Consider the following 6,434-nt stretch of genomic DNA (forward strand, 5'->3'; position numbering starts at 1 on the left):
TTTAGTGGTCTCTGCACGGCCCTGGTGCTGATGACACAAGAGGTTAGTGGTGTGTGTTGTTGCAGAGGCTCAGTGGGAAAGGTTTTTGTGGTTGTATGCAAGAGTGAGACAATATACTCTTGCATACATGCAAGAGTACCCCTCTTGCACTGGATAACTGAGGGGTTAGAGTAACTTTATCGATTATCCTGCTGAGAAAAGGCAGTGGGTGTGTCGGGGGTGGGGACTTGAACAACAAAGGGCATCTCTCACAAGGAAACAGAGATTGTTGTGTAGTTGAATGCTATGCTCATGTTACTCCTTGAACTGCATTCCTACATTGTGTTATCAATTTGCAGATAACACAATGGTGAAACAATACGGAACCCAGCTATCACCAAGGTACAGCAGCTTGATGAAAAGGCACCTGAATGATCAGTTTTCACCTAAAAGACATGGAAATGACTACAGATTTCAGGAGATCCCACAAGGACTGCACCTCTCCACCAGGGGCCACAGTTACGAGTTTCAGGAACGGAGTGTGCAGCAATAGGTCACAATTTAAAAAAAGCGAAAAACAAACTTAACACACCCCAATCTGTAAACTGCACAGATACAGTTCACAGAAGCCTGGCATCAGAAGCACAGAGAAAAAAAAAATCAGGAAGAATCTCTATAGTCCCTAAGCTCATCCTGGTGAAAACTTTTCGGGATTTGCTGTTTTTGCAATGCAACAAACATCCTAAAAAATTCATCCTATCCCTGTCACACACAGTTTCTTCGTACTTTCCAGGTGGAGCTTCAGAGCATGAACGCACGCGCTTTCAGAATGAAAATATGTATACAATTCAGTGATGTGTCATCACTGAACTAAACACATTAAACATTTATGTATTAATGTTCTAACATCATGTACTCAACAATGGGACAACTCTGTAATGTATTAGTCGGTTTTAAATTTGATGATATGTAATGTCCTTCAACAATTCACTGAGGTAATAAGTTTGATGATGATGCAATGTGTTTGTGCAAAAGTGCGTTTTCATTTACTTTAAATAGCCGACAGGAAGCAGAGCCTGGGTGTAACGGTTCATATACTTCCTGTCTTTTTTTCAGGCTCTGAATGTGTCATTGTGTATTAACAGAGCTTTTAAATTCAGTAATAGCACAACAAAAAATCCGGTGTGCTCAAGCAAAATGATAAACATTTATTTACATTTTACTGACACACTACACACACCTTTTTAATGTAACACATAACATGACTCTGTCTCTAATATCAGTAAAATGATAGGTCATCGCAAAAAACACAGAGGTTTTTACTTTTGGCCTAAAAATGCAACAATGCAGATCGTTATTGAATAAGTTTTATTGTAACAAAGTATTGCAGAAGCCTGGTGAAGTTATAGAGTCAGACTTAAAATCCATATAACATCAGCTAACTTCTATCTTATTACCATTACTGGAATAAAATGCTTTAAGCTTTCCATGAGTTTGTAGTGAAAGTGTAAAATCCTGTTAATTTGTCATAGGTGCACAGACTTTAATTTGAATGCCATTATTGCTTTCTTAACGTCAAATATGTTGAACAACTTTCAAGAATTTACCTCTTAACACTTAGATATTTCAGGTAACAGTAAAAAAAAAAAAAAAAAAAGCAAAATGGTCACCATTATAGGTGTCAATACAGAGAGAGCTGACTGATGCATTGTGAGGAAGAGCATCAGAAGACTTCTAGCTAAACTGCAAAAGCAACAGAAAGAAAATAGTTTTTTTTATTTTTTATTTTTTTTACAATTTCTCTCTTCCAAGAATGCAACTATGAGAAACAGCTTTGTAAAATCCCACAGTGTGTGGTAAGCTGTTCCCTGATAGGGAGTTTATCTGTTTTGGTGGTGTCTGCAGTGGTAATTTGTCCTCAGAAAAAAACAGTGTCTCTGCACTCTGTTACATTGCAGGAAATTTGACCCTTCAGCTGCAAGAGAAAATTAGCAATTTTACTAATTTCCTTTAGTTTGGAACAAGAGTTGTGATACAGACCAGCTACTTCCATTTGTACTTTTGTCTCACTGCATTATTTAATTACTCCAACATTTATTTATTCATTGTATTTTTTGTGCTTTAAATCATATGACTTTTGATTTACTGAGCATTGACTTATTTCTATCTTTATTCTTAATTATGGCAGGAATGGCCCTCTGTTCTGAAATAATTGCTCCTGCTCTTTATTTCCACTAGCTGTCCTCTGTACTTTAAAAAAAAAAAAATCAAAGCCAGTAAACACCAGACCAAAGACACAACTGATGGTAGTTCTAACAATTTTGTTTTCCTTTGTTTCCAGACAAAAACCCTCCTCTCTTTATTCTCCCTCTTGGATTTTATTTTTGAGGATGGTTTATGTCATTCAACATCGGCATGAATAATTTAGACAGCATAAAATTTTCAGCCCCCTCCCGTACAATGGTAACAGGAAAAGCTACTCTGTGCCCGGAATGCAAAGTTACAGTTTATTTATGAGAAGACGCCAAGAACAACTGAGTCAGGCTGGAAACTGGACAGAGAAACACAACCTTCAAGTCTTTGGGTCATGAGGAAGGTCAGCATGATCTCAGTAAAGAGTTGGAGGTGACAAAGAGACCCCAGAGATTATTTAGGTTGGCACTTGGGAAAACAAGCTGTTGTTTAAATGAAACAAAAAGGAAGCTAAAGGCAAAAATCAATCCATGTACTCCAAAAATAAAACCTCCCCTTCCTTATGAAAAAGGCTGGAGGTATTCTAAGAGGGCAGACAGACAGACAGGCAGCAGGCTTTTTCCATTTTTATCCGTGTGAAGCCTTCAAGAAGAAATCCATTGTTCTCTACCTTTGCTTATCCTTGTCATTCCTACCCTATAGCAGAAGATGACCACACTGTAACAGGGCTGATAGCATCTGTAACAGTAATTGCCTCTGTCATGGAAGACGTAGAAGGGACGTGTTTCTGCCTGGGGCTGGAGCAACCACAGAGCGCCAGCTATTACAGAACACCAAAATCAAAGTAAGCACTATCAGATCCTTTTATAATCATACACCATGAATTATACAGGAGCATGCAAATGTGTTTATTCTGTCGAAAAATCTGAGTCAGTATGCCACTGCATAATTACACCAACTTACATCAATGATGTTTTAAACTCAGTTCAAAGGATAGCCATACCTATGTTCAGCCACTGCACTTCTTTGATTGCTCCCTTCGTTTAAGCTTCTAGATGTGGTGTTCGTGACTTGTTGAAGGTCAAAGAGAATCAGAATGGGAAACAAAAATGACTGAAGTGATTTTGAACATGAGATGGTTGTTGGTGCCAGACATGCTTGCCTTTTGATCAACTGGGAGTTTTACACACAACCTGCTCTGAGGTTTACAGAGAATGGTCTGAAAAAGAGAAAATCAAATATCAGATGGATTTACACTATATACATATCAACATTTTGTGTCGAGCAGAAATCTTTTTCTTGTCAAACATGGTTTGCCAACAGTAGTTAAACTTCCAACAAACTTGTAGCTCATGGCATTTCCCACTTATACCAGGTTCAGTAAAGGCATTACTTTCTGCAAATTTATTGACTTTGTTGCTGTCCGTTATCTCAGTTCCACACTGTTCTTTCTTACAGACACACTCACTAACAACTTTGATTGTCACATTCCATTATATTTTTCATTTACTTTGTGTTAAGGTCTCATTTTTTATTTTTTTATAAATTAGATTTTGCGGTCTTTTTCCTCACATCTCACAATCTATTGTCATTGCTTCTGACAAAAAAAAAAAAAAACGAAAAAACCACACTGACATTATTTCTAAAGCTGGATCCAAGCATGGTGTCTCATTTATCAAAGACAGTTACATATATTGGGATCTGTCAGGAAGTCAGACGCATCCAAACAGTTCAGCAAATAAACTTGACTCTTTTTTTTTCTCTCTCTCTTTTTTTTTTTTTTGACTGGCCAATCATGAGGTTGGTTGTAATCTTCTAGTAAATTTATGCAAATTAGGACACAATCTAATCTGGCAATGCCTGCATCTAACTGGCTGAATACATTTAAGAATCAGACTGCATGTGGGCATCATTGCTGTTTGGGAGGACATCCTGGTGGCATTTTAAAACTGATTAGAATCATCAGAAGTTCTTGATTGCACAAAGTTGACTGTGTGTGTCCCTGAAGGGACAACATTTGCTCATCAACAGAGTTACGCTCCTCTGGAATGACTAGAAATCACCTGTCCCTCCCTGTGTCTGCATGACAAATCTGTGTTGTCAATAAAATATAGAGATGCCAGCAGGGTTTAAAGTTGGTTATGTGACATTTTTCCTGACGCGATTGTATCTTTTTCCCATTGTGCTCAAATTCCTGGCATTTGGCAAAGACCCGTCTGTGTCCTGGTAGAGATCAATCCATATTTTTAATTAACAGTGGTATTAAGTCTATTTGAGCTATTACATTACCACAGCATCTCTTCTGTGAACTTTCTGGAGTATGCCAGTGGAGTATAGGTAAACAGTGAAACAAAATAAGGACTAACTGACAAGTCACTCACCTGCTGAAATACGAAAAGAAATTAAGAACACAAAATATTGATCCAAAACCTGGATAAGTCATAACTTCAGTAGATCAGTACAGTAGATGCCACTTGGGATCTTCGTGAGAAACTTTCCTCAACGTACAAATGGTGACACTAAAGAATTCGAGGTCGTTTCCAGATGGAAAACGCTTGCTTCAGTTCATTTCATATTTCTTCATATCCGCCTTTCCTTTCAGTGACGTAGGGAGAAACAATTTCAGAAAAATACAATCTGGTATCAGCTAACTGCATCTGTGACTGTTATGGAGAATTATCTTTTCTCCATCCTAAGTTCTTGATGTATGAGGTTGAAAAAGAGTCAATGAGTTGAATTCATTGAATTCAATTTATTAATACCAAAATACAGCTGGTCCATTTCTCATGCTACATTTTGGACTTAGCAGGACAAAATGGCATCAAACAAAAGTTTTCCATTCTTTTTGTCAGCGTCTATCTAAGCTATTTCCTAAAGAGGGCGTTCTGTAGTGTGTCATACCCTTTAATCCTAGCTTTGAGGGCATTTCCTAACATGTCATTTTGTTTAGCTTTAGCTTTGTAACTAGTTAAAAGAGATAGAAGGAAAAACAGAATTATTTATTCTCAACACTGTGTAGAGGCCATATTTGGTCAGGTAACTCAGGCTGCCACAGATGGCTTTGGAAGGTGTCAGAAAAATGTGATCGTATTCATGCTACATGTATCACACAACATATATAGAACACAACAGTTGAGGAATGAGACAATCACAACAAAACATCAGTTCATGCTGTTCCATGGTTTCTCCACTATGGAAGATTCGCTCATCTCTCCATGCTGGATGCTTGGAACTGATAAACTGATGGTTTAAATCACCAATCAGAGAGAATTTAAAATTTAAATGTAATTCATGGACAGGCAGATAATTGTGTTGCAAAAGTTAATAAAATGAAAAGGTGACATAAAGACAAAATTAAAATACCCTGTCCAGACACCGTGGAACACTGTGAAATCCTCATGTTTGACCTCAAAACACATACTGCTCAGATGTGACATGATGTTATATAGCATCCCCTCCATTATCTCATGGCTCTACCTGTGTAAAAGTCATTGTCAATGTGCCAGCATTCAGTACGTAGCAAAAGAGATAAATAACTTTAGACATCTGTTTAGAAACTTTCAAATATCACTTTGACTTTTTATATGAAAACCAGATATTTTAAGCATGTCTTTCAGTGTGTTGGAATATGTGCTCTGTGCCAGAATTATAACAGGATCATAGTGTGGTACACATATCTGAGTTATAGGACAGCATCCATATGGCCTTTTCCATGTATTGGTTCCAAATGATGTTCATTTAGTGTAATAGTTTTCAGGATGGATCTGGCTGGTGATTTAAATATCTGAAATGCTTTATTCGGACGACTCTGTGGTGTGAAATTAGGAAGACTGATTGAACCCCTCATGCATCATTTATGGAGATAATTAATTAGAGTGCATCTTCCCTCTACTGACCTTGTCTCAGAATAACTGATCGGAGTAAATAGTGGAATGACACTGTATCCCCAAGGTGAATGCAGGAAATGGTGAATTCCAGGGAGCATGGAACTTGGATTGATTTGAAGTGCTGATGGTAGAGTAGAAAGGTTAATTCATTTCTGTCTGTTGTGGTTTATTTATTCTCTCTTTAGTACTATTCAGATACAGTTCTACGTGGACAACATCTAATCCCCGCCTGTGTTGCACCCCAGATTGCATTTCAGTACTGGGTAAATATTCAGAGGCTTCAGTGTTCAGTCTTTGTTTTTCTGGAAGTCTCCCAATTAAACAAATGATCCCATTAACTGTTTGTTCAAACATTTACAGCTGCTGTTGAGAATA

Source organism: Poecilia formosa, unplaced genomic scaffold (assembly GCF_000485575.1).
Source record: "Poecilia formosa unplaced genomic scaffold, Poecilia_formosa-5.1.2 Scaffold36, whole genome shotgun sequence".
Classification (NCBI taxonomy): domain Eukaryota; kingdom Metazoa; phylum Chordata; class Actinopteri; order Cyprinodontiformes; family Poeciliidae; genus Poecilia; species Poecilia formosa.